This window comes from Solanum verrucosum, unplaced genomic scaffold (genome assembly GCF_900185275.1).
Source record: "Solanum verrucosum unplaced genomic scaffold, falcon-dt-bn FXZP01000147.1, whole genome shotgun sequence".
NCBI lineage: Eukaryota > Viridiplantae > Streptophyta > Magnoliopsida > Solanales > Solanaceae > Solanum > Solanum verrucosum.
In genome coordinates, this window is record NW_026020343.1 from 3,039,507 (window position 1) to 3,063,184 (window position 23,678).

The window sequence follows — 23,678 nt, forward strand, 5'->3', positions numbered from 1 at the left end:
ATGTTAAGTTTTCTAAAATTTTGATTGAAATCTACAGTATTTCGTGTTGAATCGTGCAGTCTAGTTTGTTGAAATATTATGTTTAGTTTTCTGAATTTTGGTCGAGATCGACAGTTTGTGCAGTTTTACTTGATTTGTTATTCTTGGCAGTTGCACTCTTATAAGAAATGTTGCTGCACTTTGAGGCTAATTGATGTTGCATTTTGATGCCAGTATTGTTGCACTTTTGAGGCAAATCACTGCTACATTTTAAATCAAATTTGTGGCTATATTTTGAGAATAAATTTGTGACTATATTTTGAGTTAGTGTGCTGCCTCATATGGATGGAACTACATTTTTTTTATCCAAACTCTTGCTACATTTTTTACCATTTGTTGCTATATTTTGAGGTGAAATGTTGTTGTGCTAGTTAGTTAGCATATGGATGGAACTAAACTAATATTTTTGGGCTAATGTGTGGCTTCATGTTGATGAAAATAGTTGTTGCACATTAGCTATTAAACAAATGTTGCTAACTTAGCTGCTTCATGTTGATCAATACCTTCCTTAAAAAAAAATCAAGGTATTTTGTTTGAATTTTGTTATCACGAGATATAAAAATAATTAATATAGCAGCAAAACAACTAAATAGCAGCTATATAATTGAACTATTTGAACTCATATTATTGAGATTATAAAGACCAACTAACTAATATGTTTTCCCAATATGTTTTATATGAGTTGACAAGCTATAGAATGTGCTTACAGAAAATGACGATCTTTATGCTCTGAAAGCAGAAATTTTCAATACCAAGATCCAAATTTTTCAGGCGGCACAAGTAGAGGAATTTCGATGGAGTTAGTTGACTAAGTTGGGCTGATTTTAACATTGACCAGTTTGTCCATTTTCACATATTATACCTTCTGGGTCATCATTCTCCTCTTGTTGATAGCGATCATTTCGTGCATAAGTATTTTCTACCTCAAGAATACGCAATTCTCATTTTTGTATATGCTGCAGTGGCACTAATCTGCTTCTTGAGCATTTGTATTGGATACGTCATGCTTGAGTCCAAGAAGAAAAAGGCATGATAAGGCTATGGCAAGTCCTTTTTTTGCTCTATCGAATTCATGATAATTGATAATTTTTTCTTGATATCTTTTTAGTGCTTCTCGTTTTAAATAGACCATGTTGTAGATCACATAGATTTTTCTGTATTCTTGAGTTCCTATGAGTTTTCTAGCAGAAATTGTTTATAAAATTATCAAAGAATACTTGGTGTTACAGCAAGTTTGTCAATGATAATAATATTTTTGAAATTACATAACCAACATAACAGGGAAACATTACCATGAGTTGAGCTTGATTATCAACAAATATTACAAGAAAATTAAGACAATTTCCATGAGTTGAGCTTGATTATCAACAGTACATTACATAAAAAATCAGGAGACTTCACCTAAAATTACACAAGTTCACTAATTCATCACTTTGTCACCCGCAAGGCAACAAACCCAATAACAAGAGCACTCAAAATCATAATTAACGTCTTCATCTTCTTCACTTTATCTTCCGATAACCTTGATTTGTTTACTTCAAAATTGGTTGAAGCGTTCATTGCATCCACTTTTTCCTTCAAGTTATCTCTTTCAATCTTAATTGTGTCCAACGTCAAGTTCAAGTATCAACTTTAATCGTAGCCGCATTCAATTGAGTCTTTAAATTATTTATTAGGACCACCGCTCTATCTGAAAACAAGTTGCAGTAGCCACATGAATTTTTATGTGAAGCGTAATCAAAACAACTTCAATTTATCAGAAAAATAAAACAAAGGTTTAAGCTCAATAATTGAACTTATTTCAGGTTTAGGACATTGATAAAAAAATTCAGATTTAGGACACTGATAAAGTTTGAATCATACTCAAGGCTATAAAGTTTGAAGAAGAAAATAAATCATACCTTTGAGCAAAATCTTTGCGATGTAGAGGCTCCAAGTTGCAGAAGTTGCTGGAGAGCAAGAACTCAATCACCCATTAGGTTTTTTCTTTTGAAAGACAAATTGGGTGTGTTAATTTTACATATTAGGTCGGGTCAAGTTATTTGGGCGGGGCGGGTTATATCCGAATTTGATTTATTTTAAATTGAATAGTTCACTTAATCTCAGTCGTCCACGTGTCATCTGTTAGTCATAAGGGTATATTTGTAGCTCAAAAGTATAACGGGAGGGGTATATTTTTCCCAAATGTATAACTAGGGGTATATTTAAACTATTTCATCTAGTACAAGGGGATATTTGGCCCTTTGCCATATTCTAAAAAAACAATTTTAATGCAATAAAACCTTGGGTTGCCTCCCAAGAAGCGCCTTATTTAACGTCGTGGCACAACTTTCCCACTTAATTTTGATTTGTGGGGTACATGGCCAATTTGGGTCTCCAGTCGTTGAACAGATAGGAATTGAGAAGTAGTTATCTCATACAATAGTAAGACATTCTCCTTTATCTCATTCAACATCTTGTTGTGACTTTCAACTTTGTGGAGAATGATTGAGAGTATCTCCTTTATTTGTCCACCCTCGCTCGCATTGGGCTTCATACGCTCATGAGGTGGAATATACCGGTCTTTCCTTTTATCCAGTGCCTCCAACTCTATGATCTTCTTGGCCACTAGATCCAGCTGAGTCAACAGTGTGGCCAAAATATGGTCTTTCTCAATCTCCTTGTTAGTCATGGCCATGTGATCAAGGAGTTGGGTTGCTATTGCATAGGGTAGTCGTGAGAGACCCCTTAGAAATATTTGGTCAGCCATTCTTTTGTTTTATGGGCCAAGACTTTTGTAGAAGCAGTCCAATAGCACGCTTTCTGAGATTCCATGATCTAGGCATTGCAAGAAGAGTGTCTTAAATCTCAACCACAAGTCATGGATGGACTCTCCCTCCAATTGTCTAAAACTTAGGATGTTATCCCTAAGAGACATCATCCTCAAAAGAGAGAGGTCCATATGGTCACCATTACTACAAGACATATTCCAATTTCCTGCTCAAAATAGTGACATAAAAACTAAAACTAAAAAAAATTAAGTAAGTAGAACTGCAACTTAACAAGAATAAAATTCAACTTAACTAAAAATTCTCAATTAGCACCGCTCCCCGGCAGCGGCGCCATTTTGATGTTTGACGTAATCAAAGACACAACTTCCAATTCAAGTGTCAACGATTGCGTGTAGTAATATAACCTAACCAAATGGGTTGGGGTCAAGTCCCAAGGGAGCAGTTAGTAATCGAGAATTAAGTAGAAAAGTAAATTATGTTCTAGTCAATCATAGCTATAAATATTTACGTGTAAAAGCATACTAAATCAAGAAGTGACAAGAATGTCAATTATTAATGGGGGGTTTGTATTCAACTAATAAATCAAAAGTAACAAATATATAAAGATGCTAGATTGGGAGATGGGATTCTTGGGATGTGATAGGAATATGGGATAAAATAAACGAACGGGTAAATGCTATTAATAGTAAATTGCTGAACATCTGTAACGAAGCTAGACTTTAGTAGGGTAAATTTTCTCTCGAACAACTTACCCCGAATCAACTCGATTTCTCTCGAACACCGAGTTGCAGCAATTAAGCACAGCCTTCGCCTTAGCCCATTCACTATCTCGAGTTGAATGTGCGGGAGAAGGTCTAGGATTCAATCTTTCGAGTTGAACCCACGACGACCCAATAACCACAGGCTACCGATTTAGTAGTTTTGGTTTTAAAACCTCTCTCTCTAGCAAGCCAAAAACACTAAGATGAAATCGTATTTGCAACTACAATCCCATTAAGTTCAAACACAACTACTAAATGAAATCACAATTAAACAGCAAATAGACTAACAATGAGCAATACCCAATAGTAAATTTAACCCATATTCACATAATCACACCCCAAGAATTGGGGGGTTTTAGCTAGACATGAAAAAGAGATAGAAATCGATACCTAAAAGTGTTTCCATCAAATGGGTACAATAAATAATGTCTTTAAACACGTCTAAGATGAAGATTCTTTGATTCCCACCTCTAATTTCTTGGAGATGAAAACCTTTAAAACCTTCCCAGCTCAAGAACATTGTCTCCCAAAAACTCTAAGAACTCAACCTGAAATATTCTAAAAATCAGTAATAATTCGCTACAACTTGATTTCTGAAATGTAAAACTTGATACTAAGCTGCAGATTTAAATGGGTATTTATAGATTTCAAAAATTTGTGTTGCGAAGGACCAGTCGGCGCAGTTAGTCGGGATTGCTGATGCACTCGGTGATCCGTCATTTGTTTTGATTCATCGCATTTTAGCTTTTGCCTTCAGCATCTTCGCTTGTTGAATAATTGGGTGATATGGTGTTGCTTCGCAGAACTGTTCGGTGACGCGTTGACTGCTCTCTTTCATCGCCAACTTGATCCTTTCTTTCAGGACTCAGAACACTGGAACTTTGGGCGAGGTTAAGGCCATTCGGCGACTTACCTAATGCATTAGGCGATCCTCAGGCCTTCATTTCTTTGTTCTTTCAGTCGAGTTGTTCCTTTCTTGCTTGATAGCATCCATGCTTTGTCTTTCAACTCAAATACCTGAAACTTAAGGATTTACTTCAATTATTGAGACAAAATATGCATTTGAGGACACTAAATCTATCAAAATAAAACCCTAAATGAGTCCAAATTGTGGACTTATCACAATCTATTAGGAATATTTTGACTCATCATAGAGTTTCACATTTTAATAGATTATAATAATAAATCAAACTACACAGATCATAATAACTTCTTCAAGATTAAGAGTATAAACTCATATAATGGACTAGAGATATTATTTATTGAATTACAGAACATAAACCCATAACACAAGAAGTTAGAGTTTTACCATTCCCATAATTATGATTGAATTATATTTAATCTTGTGTTACAATCATCAAGATTTTTTTCCAACTTCATCTTTGATTGTGAGCATTTAATTTATAGCTTATAAGAACCAACAATTTTAATCTTTCGCGTATGAGCTAAACAATTACATACCCAAAAATTGTCTACTATATAAGTAATGGACACACATATAAACACAATTATCTATTCAAACAAAGACTTCATTGTAATAATTAACATAAAATGTAAAGTATTTATAAAGGATTATAGTCAATATTATAACTCAACCATATGGTTAATAGTATATCCCAACAATCTTCCACTTAGACTTATAACCATGCATGTACATATTTAACACTCATTTCATCCACATTCTTATCAAAAGATTTCTAAGGTAATCCTTTGGTAAATGGATCCACCAAATTGTTCTTCGATTCAATCTTCAAAACTCTTACATCACCCCTTTGAGTTATATCACAAATCAAGTGATATTTCCTCTCAATGTGCTAATCCTTTATTGGCTTCATGATTCTTTTGAGTTGGAAACTGCACCACTAGTATCACAATAGAGTGTGATTGGTGCTTCAATTGAAGGAACCACTCCATTCTTATTTATCTTTTTTGTCCTTTTTGTCTTTTTTTCTTCATTTTTCTCAATAGATAATTTTTTTATTAATTTAAAAATTCAATCATATTTACTATTCAAATTATGTCTAATAAGTTACAAAAAACCTCCATCTATTTATCTTCTTTAATTAAATGACACGCCTCTTCAACTTCTTTCTAACTATTGTTATGGTTACACTACTAAAAAATTGCCAAAAAGCGACAGAAAAAGGTGAGGGACTGCGTCTTTTGGCAGAAAAAGTGATGGAAAAGCGACACAGTCAATCTCGTCGCTTTTTGGCTCGACGCTTTTCCAAAAGCGATGGATTGTGTCTCCAAAAAATGACGGACTGCGCCTTTTATTGTTTTTTTTTAAAAAAATAATTTTTTTTAATAATGTGATGCCATCCATCACTTTTTAATATTTTATATTTTTTTATTAATTTATAAAAAGCGACGAACTTCGTCGCTTTTCTTAATTTTTAATTTTTTTGAAATCATAAAAAACGACGGACTAAGAGACTTTGTCCGTCGCTTTTCTTTCAATTTAATTTTAGAAAATCCAGAAAAGCGATGGACTAAAGGACTATGTTCGTCGCTTTTCTATGTTTTTTAAAAGATAAAACCCAGAAAAGTGACTGAAAAAACCACGTTGTCCATTGCTTTTTCTGCAATTTTTTTGACAGCAGAAACTACCCACCTGCAAATGCAATTCAATTCAGCCCAATCAAACACACAACATTATAAAGAAGCTACATAAAACATAAAACAACAAACTTAAATTAACATTCAAAAATATCTAAATCACACTTTAAAGACTTATAAAGTCTTACAAAATCCGTTTCAAAAATTTGAACAGTTCGTAAATTTCATAAAAGAGACCTAAAATAGGGAGTGCGATATACAAAATCATCACCCTCGTCACTGTCGTCGTCGGTGTCCTCGGCAGGAGAAGATGTAGTAGGTCGACGAGCGAGGTTCAGCACTTGTTCTTTGATTTGTTGAACGGTCTCACTCATGCTTTGTTGTTCAGCTAACCTTCTCCACTCTGACTCGGCTAGTGTCGATGTAAGCTATGCTATTTGAGCCGACATAGCAACAATCTGAACACCGTCAAGTTCCTCGACTTGACATGATGATCCAATACCTTGTAAGCCTAACTGGAGTTGTCTTACATCGTTTCAAGAGCCTCGACCATAGACTCTACCCTTGTGTGTCCCCCTACCACTTTTCCTATCCAAATTTGGTTGGACAGTCCAGGTGTTATTTGGACTGAACTATCTAGATTCTCATCGACGTACTGATTAAACTCATTTTGCATATTAAGTATAAAAATTGGCATCAATATATATACATGTCATAAATATATTCACTATTAATATATATTATTCATATTAAATAACTTACAAAAGTTCGTTCGGCCCTTTCCTCCACCCACACATCCGAATTCGACCCATTGTCTTTCTTCTTCACATGAGTCCTCTTGAAAACCTCCGGTTCAAGGGGAATGCGCCCCATTTATTTTTCCTATAAATAAAAACTGAAATTTATAACAATATATACGAATCAACTAATTATTTATTTAAAAGTTTAAATTAGAACTTACCATTTCTCTTGTAATTGTTCCAACAGTCTTTGCACCTCCGGTGTGCAACGAGCCACCCTTAAGACTGGCTCTAGCCTTTTTGGATTGTTCGCACATTGCCTTGAACTTATATGTGTTCCAATACTGACGCAATTCATTAAAAACATGAGGCAACATCCAACTCAGACGTTGATCAGTATCCCAACTTTCTTTAGCCAGCTAGACAGTCTTGCGGATGTCCTCCTCTCAAATGTGGTCGCAATGACCATTTTGTACCTCAGCTCCCAAGTGCACACAGTTTGAAAAAAAAATTGAATAGTGTTAGTTAGATTGATAGTAAAAAAAGTAAAGTATAATAAAATTATTAAACTTAACCAAAAAATATATACCTTAAATTCATTAAACATCGTCTGGCATATATTGTTTGGAATCTCGCTCCAAGAGTGATAAGCATGTGTAAAAAGTCTTCTAACACACTTTTTTAAAGCCCGGGCAGCATCCTTTGCAAGATTCCACCTGCAAAACATATAATAAATATGTTACTTCATGAATAATATAAAAGTATAAGAAATAAATAAAATGAAGTAACAAATAGATAATAAAACAAACTTACAATGATCCATCCGGCTCAATCATGACTCTACCAAGTCTATCCTTCTTGCCAGGAGCTAGAGCAGGCGTCTCATCATCTAGTGTAGCACTAGGTGCAACTGTAGATGAAGGTGATACACCAGGATGCACAAAATGTTGAGTCAATGGAGGCGTACCGGCCATAGCATCTGACTGCTCGCTACTAGAATCTTCAACTCTTATGGCATATAACTGAGGATATGTACTTCTGGGAGATGGAGTATCATCTGATATCCTACCTGCCGATAAGGTTCGTGCTTGACAAATAGCCTGTAAAGGTAGGTCCTCATAGCGTCGTGGAGGCAATGCCTGTGAAGTAGAGGAAACACTGACTAGTCGACGATAATTAGGATAATATGCCCGAGGATCCACCGTACCAATTGGAACAGCAAATAAATGAGTATCATGACTGAATTTTTAGAGAGCCAATGCCTTAAGACAAACCCTAATAGCAGTTATCGCCTACTTCACTGAGTTGTGGTTCTAAAAAGAAGATTTAGCTTGGAATAGAAGTCCTATTTTCACCTTTCTCGAATTCGCTTTCCGTGGTGACTCATCAAATTATAGAGTGAAACCTTTAGCGAAGGGATTTAAATAGGCTTTTTAGAACTGTACCCCTAAAGCTGCGAATATAGATCAGTGTTTTCCTTTTTTTTCCCTTCCCCGTTGTCCTTATTGTATTATCCTCTGGCGCAGAAGAAATAGATCCTGCAATATCCTCAGGATTTATGGGTCTCCTAGACTTCTTCTTTTTAGTCCTATTAGTCTGGCTAACTCCAAGATGCTCGTGAGATCTATCATCGTAACCACCTGATGACATCTATATACAAATTTACAGGTATAATATATAAAAATCATAAATTAAATAAAATTAGCAAAATAAATTAACTTACATATACTAGCTTTGATTCTACTACTATTCCTCCTCGCTTGTTTTACTTCCATCATTCTCCCATTCTTCCTCCTCAATTGTTTCATTTTCATTTTCGTCTCATTCTTCGTCATCAAATGATTCATTTTCCTCATTCTCGGATAGTTCTTCCTCAACATTCATTATCTCATCATCAGATACTTCTTCAAATATGTGTTGAGGATGCTCTAGTGTGGTTTGCAATTCAACATCAACATGTTGATGAACGATTGCAACATCATTTTGATACGCCAGATCTAAGACATTGTCAATTTCAATTCTTCCCATAGGCTTAGTTTTTATAACAACCCACCAATCAGCTTTTTCTCTACGTAATGGATATGGAGCATAATACACTTGTTTAGCATTTTGTGCAATAATAAAAGGATCACTTTTGTATTTCCTAGTGTGCTTAACTTCAATTATATTGTGTTTATGGTCCACATTTGTGCCTCTATGTGATGGGTCAAACCACTCACACTAAAACAATACAATCTTTTTCTTAGTCCAACCTGAATACCTCACTTCAATAATCTCATGAATGACACCAAAATATTCAATAGTTTGTCCAGTACCATCAACATCACCTTGTATGTTGACACCGCTATTATTTGTTTTCTTGTTCCTAGAATTTTCTTCAGTTTGAAACTTAAACCAATGACACAATACTTATTCATTGTCAGTACTTGAGATTCAGGTCCAAGTGCTACTTCTTTCACTAATTGCAAATGTTCTACACTTGAGTATTCATCATAAACCTACGTGATTGTTATTTAAAATAATATAATTTAGTATAACATGAATATATTATTAAATACTTAGGGGTCGTTTGGTGTGAGGGATAATACCAAATAGTCCCGGGATTAAATTATAGTACCGCTTATTTTGTTGTTTGGTTGGCAAGTTCGGGATAACTTATCCCGGGATTAATAATTAGTACCGAGATAAGTTATCCCTCTCTTTGGGTGGTATAGTAATCCCGGGATAACTTATCCCGGGATAAAATAGGTAAATGACAAAAATGTCTCTTTCAACCCTTTTGTTATATTACTTTTTACATTAATGAAGGGAATTTTTGTAAACAAATAAATTATTCTTAAAATTTATTATTTTGAATACAACAAACCAAACACTCAATAAAAAATAATCCCAACACAACTTATCCCATCATAACTAATCCCAACATAACTTATCCCAACATAACTTATCCCATCATAACTCATTTTCAAACCAAACGACCCCTTAGTGATTCAATGTAAGCTTGTGCACTTACATATTCTGTTAGCCATTTGGAAAATTCTGTATAGATGGCTTCATTACCCCATGTATTTACGAACAAGCTGATCATTTTACATTCAGATATTTCATTAGTTAATGAACACTTATTAGTATGTAATTTGATAACATATCTTTAACACTTACTTGAGATATTGTTAAATCTCTGGACAATTAAGCAAAATATGTGTCACAGCTGATTGCATTTCCATATTAGTGAAGTCTCGCTTTCCACGCTTTTTAGATCCTAGACTATTTTGATTAAAAATTGATATCAGTGGAAATAAAGGATCAATATCGCATTCATCATTGAGATTGGTCATGTTTCTCCTACATAACACATCATCACCAAAGTAATAAGAAAAAAAATCACCAGTTTCTCTCCCAATATGACCTTTAACAACTGATCCTTCTATCTTTCCCCTTTGCTTAATTGTTTGCTTGGAACTGCCAATTTTTCTACATGTATATATGAAAGACTTGGTTAATATATATAACTTAGTGAATATTTCAAATGGATACATCCATCTTGTTTGAACTAGACCATCGAGGCGTGCCTCTTATACAAGGTGAATTGGAAGTACTCCATCACATCAAAGAAACCACATGGAAATATCTTCTCCAACTTAGTAGTAATAATAGGAATATTTTCCTCCATCATGTCTAAACTACTCTCCAACAACTTTCCAGAACACAAATCTTTAAAAAAATAAATTATCTCTGTGATTGGTTTCCATATCCTTTCGGGTAGATGACTAAAAGCGATTTCATGAACACATGACAATCATGACTTTTCATACCTATCAATTTTCCTTCATTCATATCTTCCCCCTTTCCTAAATTTGAAGCATAGCCCTCCGGCATCCTCAAATTTTTAACCCACTCACAAATTTCACATTTCTCATCCAACGTGAATGAAAAGTTGGCTTTGGGCTTAACTATTTTACCATTTTGTAATTCCTGCAGCCATAACTCTTTCCTCATACAATATTCCTTTATATCCATTCTAGCTTTTGGAATGTCTTTTGTCTTATCCTTAACATCCATCACTGTGTTAAACAAATTGTCAAAATAATTTTTTTGTATGTGCATCACATCAAGATTATGTTATAGCAGATTGTCCTTCCAATATGGCAACTCCCAAAATATGTTTTGTTTGGTCCAATTATATTCAACACCATATCCAGGAAGTCTAGAAGGTAAAGCTTCTGTAACTTTAGGTAATTGAGAAACTCTCTCCCAAATTTGATGCCATGTGAGTAATGGAGGTGGTGGCTCACTTTCAATCTTATTTTTCCTGAATGCATTTTTCATCTTTCTAAACACATGGTCCATTGGCAAGAACTGATGATGACAATGAAACCATATATTTTTCTTCCAATGCTTTAAAGTGAATGCCTTACTATTTTCCATGCAATACGGACATGCGAGCTTTCTAGTTGTCATCCAACCAGACAACATCACATATGCAGGAAAATCATTAATAGTCCATATTAAAGAAGCAAGCATAACAAAATTCTGCTTAGTTGATATATCATAAGTCAAAACGCCTTCAAACCACAATTGTTTGAGCTCATCTATCAATGGTTGTAGATAAAAATCAATCAAACTTTTTGGATTACGAGGACTTGGAATAACACAACTTAGAAAGATGTAGGGACTTGTCATGCACATTTCAAGAGGAAGATTATGCGGAGTAAGAAATACAAGCCATCAAGAATAAGGCGAAGCAACATTAGAGAATGGTGTGAAGCCATCTGCACATAACCCTAATCTAACATTTCTTGGTTAACTAGCAAAATCAGGATATACAGTATCAAAATGTTTCCATGATTCACCATCAGATGAATGAGATAAGACACCCAGCGGCCTTCTGTATTCACGATGCCATCTCATATGTAGGGCAGACCTCATTGATGCATACAACCTCTTTAACCTAGGAATAAGAGGTAGATAATGCATCGCCTTAACTGGGACAATCTTTCCAGCAGGAGCCCTCTTATAACAAGCATTTCCACAAAACTTACAATTTTCTAATTCACTATCAGTTTTGTAAAACAACATCCAGTCATTAACACAACAATGAAATCTATCATAACTCAATCCTAACTTGGAAACCAAACGATTTGCCTAATAGAAGTTCTTTGATATGTCATACTTCGAATTAACTAGTTCACCTAAAAGATCAACCATTGAGTCCATAGCCGCATTAGGAACATTCCAATCTGATTTAATTCATTAATCTGACCGCAACTGAAAAGGCAGAATGCGGACTCCCTTCACATAGTGGACGACTAGACTCTTCTAATTGATCATAGAATCATCTTTCTTCTTCATTAGGAGCTTCATCAAAATATTGTTCGGGTTCCATCCCATCTTGAACCCCGAAAGCATCATTGATCATTTTATGAACCCTATCATGTTCAACCCTATCATTTCCATGTGGTGCAAGCATATTATATTCATCCACATTCATCGAATTATAAAACATACCATTCAATCCATCTCTTTCTCCATGATCAACCCATACAAAATATCTAGGCTTAAATCCATTACGGTACAAATGAACCATGACTGTATTTGGTTCAAAAAATTTTAAGCACCTACATGCTCTTTCTCCATGATCAACCCATACAAAATATCTAGGCTTAAATCCATTACGGTACAAATGAACCATGACTGTATCTGGTTCAAAAAAATTTAAGCACCTACATGCACTGCAAGGACACCTAATCAATCCATTATTCTTGAAATTATCAAGTGTCATTGTATGTTCAATAAAACATCTAACACCATCAATAAACTCAACTTTCGAACCCCCACCAGTTTCATAATGCATATTATACATCCACAAACAATGATCCATCTACTAAAATATAGATATTCAATTATAAATTAAATTTAATAATAATTTAACTACATCAAACTAATTTATATTGTTAATATATATTTATAATTACTTAATAATTATATTTATTATTATTTATATACCTAATTAATTAGTTCATAAATACTACATTTCAAGATGTACAAAGTTCAAGCTTAATTAATTCATAATTTTTAATTATGTTTAAGATTTCAAATAATTAATTATATTTCTAATTAAGTTCAAGTTATTATAAATTAAGTTGAAAGTTATAATTAAGTTCAAATATATTAAGGTCAATAAGATTTTAATAAGTACTTGAAAGTTCAATCATTAAGTTCTAATTAATTGAGTTCATCAAGAATTAGTTACATTCAAGTTCTAAGTTCAATGTTCAAGTTCTAAATTCAAGTTCATATCAAAGTTCTAAAATTAGTTATACATAAACTTCAAATCCAAAAATTAGCTAGTTATTATTTTCAAGTTCAAGTTCAATAACTAAATTCAAGTTCATATCTAATTTCTAAACTTAGTTATATATAAACTTCCAATCCAAAATTTAGTTATATTCAAATTCTAAGTTCAAGTTCAATTTCTAAATTCAAGTTCATTTAATATCTAAAATTAGTTATATATAACATTTTAAGCCAAGAATAATTAGTTATATTCAAATTCTAATTAAGTTCAACTACTTCAAGTTCTAATTAAATTCATCATATATCCAATTTCTAAAATTAGTTATACATAAACTTCTAACTCAAGAATTAATTATTTATATTCAAATTTCAAGTTCAAGTTCTAAATCTAACTTCAATTCATCTAATTTCAATTCATCTAACTTCAAATTAACACTTCTCTAACTAACAATCAATCAAATTAAAAAAAATCCCAATTCACAAGTACTAAAATAAAAAAATCCTAAATCATCCACTAACTAACTAACAATCATACAAACTAGTACTAAAATCAAAAAAACCCTAAATCATTCACTAACTAACAATTAATAAAATACAAATTCAATACACTAATTAACAAAATAAAATCTAACTCAAATTGAAAAATTAAAAAATAATTTTATGAAACCCTAACCTTAAATTAAAGGAGAAAGAGACAATGGAGAGATAATGGAGCAGCAGGGGTCGTCATCGGCAACAGCGTTGGCGGCAGAAATCTTAGAGAGAAAGAAGAGAAGAGAGAAGGAAGAAGAAGGAAAATGGGGAAATGTCGCGTCTGTCTCAAAGATATTTTAAGAAAAGCGACGGACAACGTCTCTTTGTCCATCGCTTTTTTTAAAATAGTTGACCAAAAATCAACAGACTAAGAGATGTTGTCCGTCACTTTTCTTAAATGTTTGACTAGTCATTTTGACCAAAGAGCAACGGACTTAGAGATGCCGTCCGTCGCTATTTTAAAAAAATAATTAATCAATTAAAATTAATTAAAAAGGGATGGACTGTGTCGCTACCTATATAAAATAATTAATTATTGATTATATATATATATATATATATATATATATATATATATATATATATTTTTGGCGCAAAAATGGGCCAAAAAAAGCGAAAGAATAAGAGATGTCGTCCATCGCCTTTACTAAAATAATTTTTTTTATTTAAAAGTGACGGACAGTGTGACAATTGGAATCGCTTTTTGAAGCGACGTCGTCCATCGTTTTTTGGCAGTTTTTTAGTAGTGTTTACCTAATCTATAAATGACAATCATCTATGGAGATGTTCAATGTTCATTTTCATTTTTTCTTTCTTTATTTTTATTACTCCCTATGTCCCATTTTATGTGAGGTAGTTTGACTCGGCACGGAGTTTAAGAAAGAAAGAAAAACTTTTAAAACTTGTGGTCCAAAATGAATGATATAAATTTATGTGGCTATAAATTATTTCATTAAGGATAAAATAGATATTTTATAGTTAAATTTTTACTTAATATAGAAATGTGTCATTCTTTTTGAGACTGACTAAAAAGGAACGTAAGTCACATAAATTGGGACAGTGGGAGTAGTATAATTTTTTTCTTTTGTTTTTTTCTTTTATCTTTGATGTACTTAATAATGTCATAATATGGTATTCACTTTGATAAAGATCATCAATATATTCTTCAAAGATTCATCGTTGAGATGTTCACATTAGTTTGGTACAAGTTCATTAAAATGAAGGTGGAAACTTAATTATCTTGGAAGATTCATCAAAAGTGATGGTCATATCTATATTACCTTAAGAGCATGAACTCCTAACTTGAATGTTAAATTACTATAATATCCCTAACTAAGGTTTGTGACTTTTTCGATGAGTTGTGACTTTTCCGATAAGTTGTGACTTTTCTCAAAGGGTTGTGATTTTTCGATGAGTTGTAACTTTTCCAAAGAATTGTGACTTTTCCAAAGAGTTGTGACTTTTTCAATAAGTTGTGACTTTTCCAAAGGGTTGTGACTTCTTGGAAAGGTTATGACTTTTCAGATAAGACACAAAAAATTCTTGTTCATACTAACCTTTGTTGACTATAAATAGAGGCGTTGCCTCTCATTTTCAACCACAATTTTTTTAATCTTCTACTCTTCTTCTTCTTGCATTTTTAAAAATTTCGTGTGATTTATTATCGTTAAGTAAGTTCGAAGTTTAGCGGAATATTAGGTACCACTATTCTGATAAAGATAATTGTTCTATCCTAAGAGGGTATATTCCTTAACCTCGAGTACTTGATGAAATAATTTTGATGAATTAGTAATTATTTTTTTGCTTAGTATATACATTAGTATGTAATGTTCCAATATATGAAGTTAACATGATGTAGTCTAAATTCATTTGTTTTGTTAACAATTTTTCTTGTAATGTAAATATATGCTTTTGAATATCTTTGTCAAAAATTATTAAGAGAATTGTCACAATTTGTTTATTTTGATGCTCAACACAAAAGAATGACTTTATTTATCAATGTTACTTATGTGATTTAGATTGTCAGAAAGTTTGCTTCAAAATCGTTATTACTATATAAACATTTCCCTTTTGTTTTACTGATTTACTATTTCTTAATATTTAAGTATTTTCGACGAAGAAAAGTTTATATGACTTGTAATAACGTCAGTTGAAGTTTGTATTAGTTTAATTTTTATTGTAGTCTGAATTCATTTATTTTTGTTAACAATTTCTCTTGTCATGTAGATATATGCTTCTAAATATCCTTTTCCAAAATTATTAAACTTCTCAAGAGTTAGAGAATTGTCACAATTTATTTTTTTTGATGCTCAAGACAGAAGAATGACTTTATTTATAAATGCTACTAATGTGATTTATATTGTTAGGAAATTTGCTTCATAATAGTTATTACTATATAAACATTGCCCTTTTGTTTTCCTTATTTACTATTCCTTAATATTTTAGTATTTTCGACGAAGCAAAGTTCATATGACTTGTAATAACGCCAGGGGAAGTTTGTATTAGTTTAATTTTTATTGTAGTCTAAATTCATTTGTTTTTGTTATCAATTTCTCTTGTGGTGTAATATATGTTTCTGAATATAATTTTTCAAAATTATTAAACTTCTCAAGACTTAGAGAATTATCACAATTTATTTTTTTGATGCTCAAGACAAAAGACAAACTTTATTTATCAATGCTACTTTTGCGATTTAGATAGTCAGGAAGTTTGATTAAAAATAGTTATTACTATGTAAATATTGCCCTTTAGTTTTGCTAATTTACTATTTCTTAATATTTTAGTATTTTCGACGAAGAAAAGTTCATATTTCAGTATTTATATATGTCATAAATGTATTACCAAGTTAACAAGATCTTCTAACTTCAAAATATATTATTTTAAATTTTTCCGAGTTCTTTTTTTTTTAATAAAACTCACAAAAAATGTGAAAATATGTGAATATATATGAATCATTTAAAAGTTATATGACATCTCCACATGTTCATATGACATCTAAACAGATTAAGTGGAATACACGTGCAAAGCACATCTGGTTAGATGACAAGAAAAACATACTAACAAATATCGTCTATAAGGTAATATTAGTGAGATACGACTAATAACTTTACAATCGAAGTCAACTTCTTTTTCATAAAGGAAAATAAGAGTCTAGACCTTGTCTCAATCATCATCTAGTACAATAGAGAATACAAATAGGGTCAAATACCCTTTACATCAATAAAGTCTCAAACATAGAAATAACAATATAAGCTAAAATGGATAATGTCTTGTCCTCGAATCTTGAGGACTCACCAAGTTTAGGGAATAGTAAACACCCGAGCTTCACTTGAAAGAAGAACTGCATCTCAACGACCGGAACCTACACTCATAGTAAATGTAGAAAATATGGGTTAGCACAAATAATGTACTAAGTATGGAAGTCAAACACAAAAAATCCTTAAAACATGCATAAAAGGGACATTTAGTTGAAATCATGTCATTATCAAGTTTAAAATCCATTATGCACATTTATGAAGAAACATAAGTCACACCAACATATAAGCAACCCAAAGCCATACTAGTGCAATGCAAAGTTAAGCTCCCATAACCCTACCAAATGCTAAGTATCACATTTAAGTCACCAACAACATGCATATCTTACTTTTGCCTTATCCATAACCAACATACATAAGTAAGGAGTTATTCATATTCATAACGTGTAACAAGTAAAGTCAACCTTAACATTCATACATATCATACATACATAATCCATAAGCTTTCATAACATAAGAAAACCTCACCATAACCCCTCTTAAAGCCCACTTGTGCAATGCAAAAGTGAAGTCTCATATCCCCCACTCATACTAAATATCACTCTTAAGAAGTCACAATTAAAGTCCATGTTCTTATCATAGTTCATATTCGTATCATATAGGGAAAATGGCATTAACCGACATAGACCATGTGAGCGACATGGAATCCGGTATTCTACCACCACCCCGAAAAGAGGTGTCCTACTTGTCTAAGGTAGAACGTACATATTAGCTTTTAGGTGGATCCACTAGCTAAAGACCTATGTGGGCACATAGTTATGGGATAATGAGATTGTTTCTAGAAACCCTAACTACTAACATGGAGGTTTCCATCTCATGAGATTACCATATTGGGAACCCAACTACTAGTATGAAGGAACCCATCTCATACTCATATCCACTCGGTGCTAAGCATAATTCCCTTTAGAATTCATATTAGTCTTTACTTAAATTCATGGTCATAAGAGAATGCACTAGGCACTCAACCAACATACATCATAATAGCTCATTGATTCATTAGGTGAGAATGTCCTTTCAATCTTAGAATCTTCAACATATGAGTAAACCTTTCACATAACATTCATAGTGTTTCATGAGAATAGCCTTTCAATCAACACAACAAGCTTATCATAACATACATACATGCTTCATACATAATCAAGTGTAAGGGTATAGGTAAGAAGGATCATGCATCAATACCACAATTACGCAATAGTCATAGGATCATCACTATCGAAGTGAATCACATGTTCATATACAAACCTCTTTAACATGTATAAACCCTAACAAATTGCCCTTCAAGGCTATGAATCAAGATCAACCCTAACTTCTAGAATTATCACATTAGATAGATAAATATCATGATTCAACAACTTAATCAATGTAAACATAATCAATTGTCAAGTTCCCATCATCAATCATGCCATACATAGTTCACAATTTAGGAAGAAGGGGAAATCATGGATACAAGGGAGATTTTCATCATAAAACATCAATACTCCATTAATCCAAACATAAATCATCATAATCAACCATAAATAATCAATTGAAAACGTTTTAGAAGGAGACCCATGTTATAGATTGCAAACCCTAGATTTGGGGGATTTGAAATGTTAAAAACATAGTTTGAAGGGGCTCATTGGGTGATAGCTACCCAAGGATGAAAATCATTCATACCTTGACTAAGAAACTTCAAGAAATTTAGGGAAGAACCTTTGGAATCCACAAACCCTAGCTTCAATGGCTCATTTCTTCTTTCTTGTGTTTACAGAGAGAAATTATTGAGAGAAGATGGAGTTTTTTATTTCAATTGGGTGTTTGAGTGTAATGACTTATTTTGGGTGAATTTAGACTTAAAAAAACTTATATATTACCCTCAAAAATTCCCAAAATGACCTCACTTAAGTTGGACTAAAATAGTAATTGACTTAACTAACCTCCACTTAAAGTCCACGCCCAGGTGTCACGAGCCACCTTCATGAGCCATGGTGAGGACCACGACCCGTGGTCCCCCTCGTGAAGGTGGGGCAGTAGCCATGTCTTTGGAGCTCAAGGCCAAGGAGCCTAAGGCATCCTCACGAGTACCTTCACGAGTGGTGAAGTGGACCACGATCCATGGTCCTGCTCGTGAAGGGTGAGGTAGTAGCTAGGCTACCTCATGCCCCCAAGCCCCCATGCTCAAGTCTCCTTCATGAAGGGATCCATGAGTGGTGTTCAAGACCACGAGTCGTGGTCCCTTCTATGAAGTTTGAGGCAGTGGCTAAGGTTTTGGGTGGCTTCTCTCCCTTTTCCAAGGCCACTCCACGAGCCGTGGTGATGGCCGTGGATCTTGGGGCAGTGTGCTCAAGTTTGGGGCAACCTTGGCCTTTGGCCTTGGCTTGCCCCTTTTGCTTGGCACTCTTCCCTTAGGCCTTGACTCCTAAAACCCCTATGTCAAGTTTAGATGGTGTACTAATCTACGGGGAGTCATTTTATTTAATCCTTACGTTAGGCTCTAGTTTAACCTACCATTTTCCGGGGTGTTACATTATCTCCCCCTTGGGAACATTCGTCATCGAATGACGATCTAGACACCTTACGGAAATAGAGACTCAAGACTAGCAGCCCATCATGCATGAAACATAAGAATAATGCACAATGCAAATGAGGAAACATCAACTACATTTTCAATACATAAACAATGTGACACAAGGAAGTAGGAAACTATATCTACAACCCATTATGCACAAAACTTATCATTTCATATAAACATGGGAGGAACTACCTTCTCCAACTCAAGCAAGCTCAACACAACAATATGGAGCCAACATGTCATTTCATCAAAATCATAACTAAGCATGTTCATCAGTTCACCTCATGATGTCAAATGTTCAATCATCATACTAAAATGCAAATCAACATGAGGAACATATAAATCATGAAAACTCAATTTATGCTAAACATGAATTCTCACAAGAATATGCATATAATAAGGAAATCATAAAGAACACTTATAGCACATATGACTTCCAAAATACCAACTCAAGAATACTACTTACCTCAAGTTTGGATAGGAGTAAAAGGAAAAATATGAGGATAGCGAGACTTCATATCGGCCTCGGTCTCCCATGTAGCACCCTCAACTAAGTGATTCCTTCATAAAACCTTAACAGAAGCTACCTTTTTGTTTCTTAACCTCTTCGCTTGCCGGTCTAGGATTTCTACAGGAATCTCTTCATAAGAAAGACTCTCATCAACTCCCAAACCCTCTAAAGGAATGATGTATACCGGACCACCAATACACTTTTTGAGCATAGAAACATGAAATACTGGGTGAACCAGAGCCAATTCATTTGGCAAGTCTAATTCATAGGCAACCTTCCCAATATGCTTCAAGATTTGATATAGGCCCACATATCGGGGACAAAGCTTCCCCATCTTACCAAATCTCATCACACCTTTCATAGGTGAGATTTTTAAGTAGACCCAATCACCAACCTCAAATTCTAGATCCCTCTTCCTAACATCGACATAAGACGTTTGCCGACTTTGGGCCGTCTTCAACCTCTCTCTAATGAGTCGAACTTTTTCAATAGCCTCATAAACTAGTTCGGGACCAATTATAGCAAATTCATCTACTTCAAACCAACTAACCAGAGATCTACACCTCCTACCATATAGTGCTTCAAACGGATCCATGGCAATGCTTGAGTGGTAACTTTTGTCGTAGGCAAACTCTATCAATGGGAGACGGTCATCCCAACCACCCTTGAAATATATCACACATGCCCTCAACATGTCGTCTAAGGTTTGAATGGTGTATTCCACTTGACCATCCGTTTGAGAGTGGAAAGTGGTACTAAGTTTGACATTGGTACCATGCCCTTTTTGGAATGCCTTCCAAAAGTGTGAAGTAAATTAAGTACCCCAATCCGAAATGATAGATGAGGGGACCCCATGCAACTTCACTATCTTATTGATGTACAACTTGGCATAGTCTTCCGCCGAAAATGAAGTCTTGACGGGAATAAAGTGGTCAGACTTTGTCATTCTATCAACAATGTCCCAAATAGAATCATGTTGCCTTCGAGTACGAGGCAACCCCACAATAAAATCCATAATCATATCCTCTCACTTCCAAGTGGGAATATCTATATCTTGGGACAACCCTCTGGGTCTTTGGTGCTCGGCCTTAGCTTGTTGACAATTCAGACATTTGACCACAAAATCCTCTATATCCTTCTTCATACCATTCCACCAATAGACTTCCCGTAGGTCACGGTACATCTTGATAGCTCCCGGATGAATAGAATACCGCAAACCGTGAGCCTCTTCTAAAATTTGCTCTCTTAAGCCATCAACATCTGGAACACATAATCTACCTTGGTACCTAAGCACCCCATCTCCCCCTTGGGAGAAAGCCTCAACGGACTTGTTGAGTACCGATTCTTTCAACTCCACTAATATAGGATCAAGGCCTTGTTTAAAATTCACATCAACCACAAAGGACGATTTGGAACTATGATGGACCATAACTCCACCCTTGGTGGAATCCACTAGTTGGACACCTAACCAGGTCAACGTATGCACGTCACGAACTAATTCCTTCTTCTCATCTTCTACATGAGCCACACTACCCATGGACAATTTACTTAGGGCACCCGCAACTACATTAGCTTTGTTGGGGTGGTAAAGGACACTCATGTCATAATCCTTCAAAAGTTCTAGCCACCTTCTTTGTCGGAGATTCAAGTCTTTTTGTCTAAACACATATTGAAGACTCTTGTGATCGGTGCAGACATATACATGGACCCCATAAAGGTAATGTCTCCATATTTTCAAAGCAAGCACTACCGCCGCTAATTTGAGATCATGAGTTGGATAATTCTTTTCATGTACCTTGAGTTGCCTCAAAGCATAGGCAATCACTTTACCATGTTCCATAAGGACACATCCCAAACCCACTCCAGAAGCGTCACAATATACCACAAACCCCCTCGGTACCCTCCGGTAAGGTCAACACCGGAGCGGAAATAAGCTTATCTTTCAACTTTTGAAAGCTTTTCTCACAAGCCTCTGACCACACAAATATAGCTTTCTTTTGAGTTAAGGTCGTCAACAGAGAAGCAATTGAGGAGAAACCCTCACCAAACCTCCTATAGTAACCGGCTAAACCCAAAAATCTTTTAATATCGGTAGGAGTTAGAGGTCTAGGCCAACCTTTAACCACATCCATCTTCTTAGGATCTACCTCAATACCCTTGCTCGACACTATATTACCAAGGAAGGCAACCGACCTTAGCCAAAACTCACACTTGCTAAACTTTGCATACAATTGGTGGTCTTTAAGGACTTGCAATACAATTCTCAAATGATCCATATGTTCACCCTCGCTTCTTGAATAGATCAAACTATCGTCAATGAAAATGATCATAAACGAATCATGATATTGCCTAAATACCCTATTTATTAGGTCCATGAATGCCGTCGGGGTATTGGTCAACCCAAAAGACATAACCACAAATTTGTACTGACCGTACTAGGTCCAAAAGGTCGTCTTAGAAATGTCAACGCCTCTTAACCTTAGTTGATGATAACACAAATGAAGATCTATTTTGGAGAAATAGTTAGCCCCTTGAGTTGATCAAACAAATCGTCAATCCTAGGAAGAGGATACTTATTCTTTATAGTGACCTTGTTCAATTGGCAATAGTCTATACACATCCTAAGGGATCCATCTTTCTTCTTTATGAACAATACCAGAGCACCCCATGGAGAGATGTTTGGTTGAATAAAGCCCTTGTCTAACAAGTCCTTGAGTTGCTCCTTCAACTCTTTCAATTCGACCGAAGCCATTATATAGGGAGGGATGGATATGGGTTGTGTATTCGGTAAAAGATCAATGCCAAAGTCTATTTCTTGTTCGGGAGGAATACCGGGCAAGTCATCGGCAAATTCTTTCGGAAACTCACTCACCACAGGACAACTCTAAAGAAGGGACCTTGGAATCAACATCCATAACCCTAACAATATGATACATGCACCCCTTGGAGATCATTTCCTAGCTTTTAGACATGAAACAAATTGACCTCTAGGAATATAATTCCCCCCTTTCCACTCTAAAATTGGCTCTTTTGGAAATTGAAATTTGACCACCCGGGTCCTACAATCTATTGAAGCATAACATGCATGCAACCAATTCATGCCCAAAATTACATCAAAATCAAGCATGTCTAATTCTACCGAATCAACCAAAGAGACTCTACGAGACAAAGAAATAGGACAACTCCTATAGACTCTTTTTGCCATTACCGAGTCACCAACCGGGGTAGACACCGAAAAAGGTTCTAGTAACACTTCGGGGAGCACTTCAAATTTCATAGACACAAAAATTGTAACAAATGATATAGTGGCACCGGGGTCTAATAATGCATAAACATCAATGGAAAAGACTTGAAACATACACGTTACCACGTCCGGGGAGCTCTCTTGGTCACCTCGGGATTGAAGAGCATAGAGGCGGTTCTTCTTGGGAGCATTGGAATTTGAACCACTAGGAGGGACATGCTTGCCCTCTCTTCCTTGAGCCCTTAGCATGGAACAATCTCTCTTCATATGGCCGCTCTTCCAATAACTAAAGCAACCATCTGTGCCAACTAAGCACTTGTCATCATTCTTTTTTCTGCACTTTGCACAACTAGGTCT

At 34.6% G+C, this 23,678-nt stretch overlaps 1 protein-coding gene and 1 pseudogene across 2 annotated transcripts in view; one reads left to right on the forward strand and one right to left on the reverse strand.

Moving 5' to 3' along the window:
- LOC125837375 (probable protein phosphatase 2C 10) overlaps window positions 1–23,678 on the reverse strand; it is a 1,808,044-nt gene that overhangs the window by 474,908 nt on the left and 1,309,458 nt on the right. The window lies entirely within an intron of this gene.
- On the forward strand, window positions 834–1,072 carry LOC125837390 (dolichol-phosphate mannose synthase subunit 2-like; annotated as a pseudogene).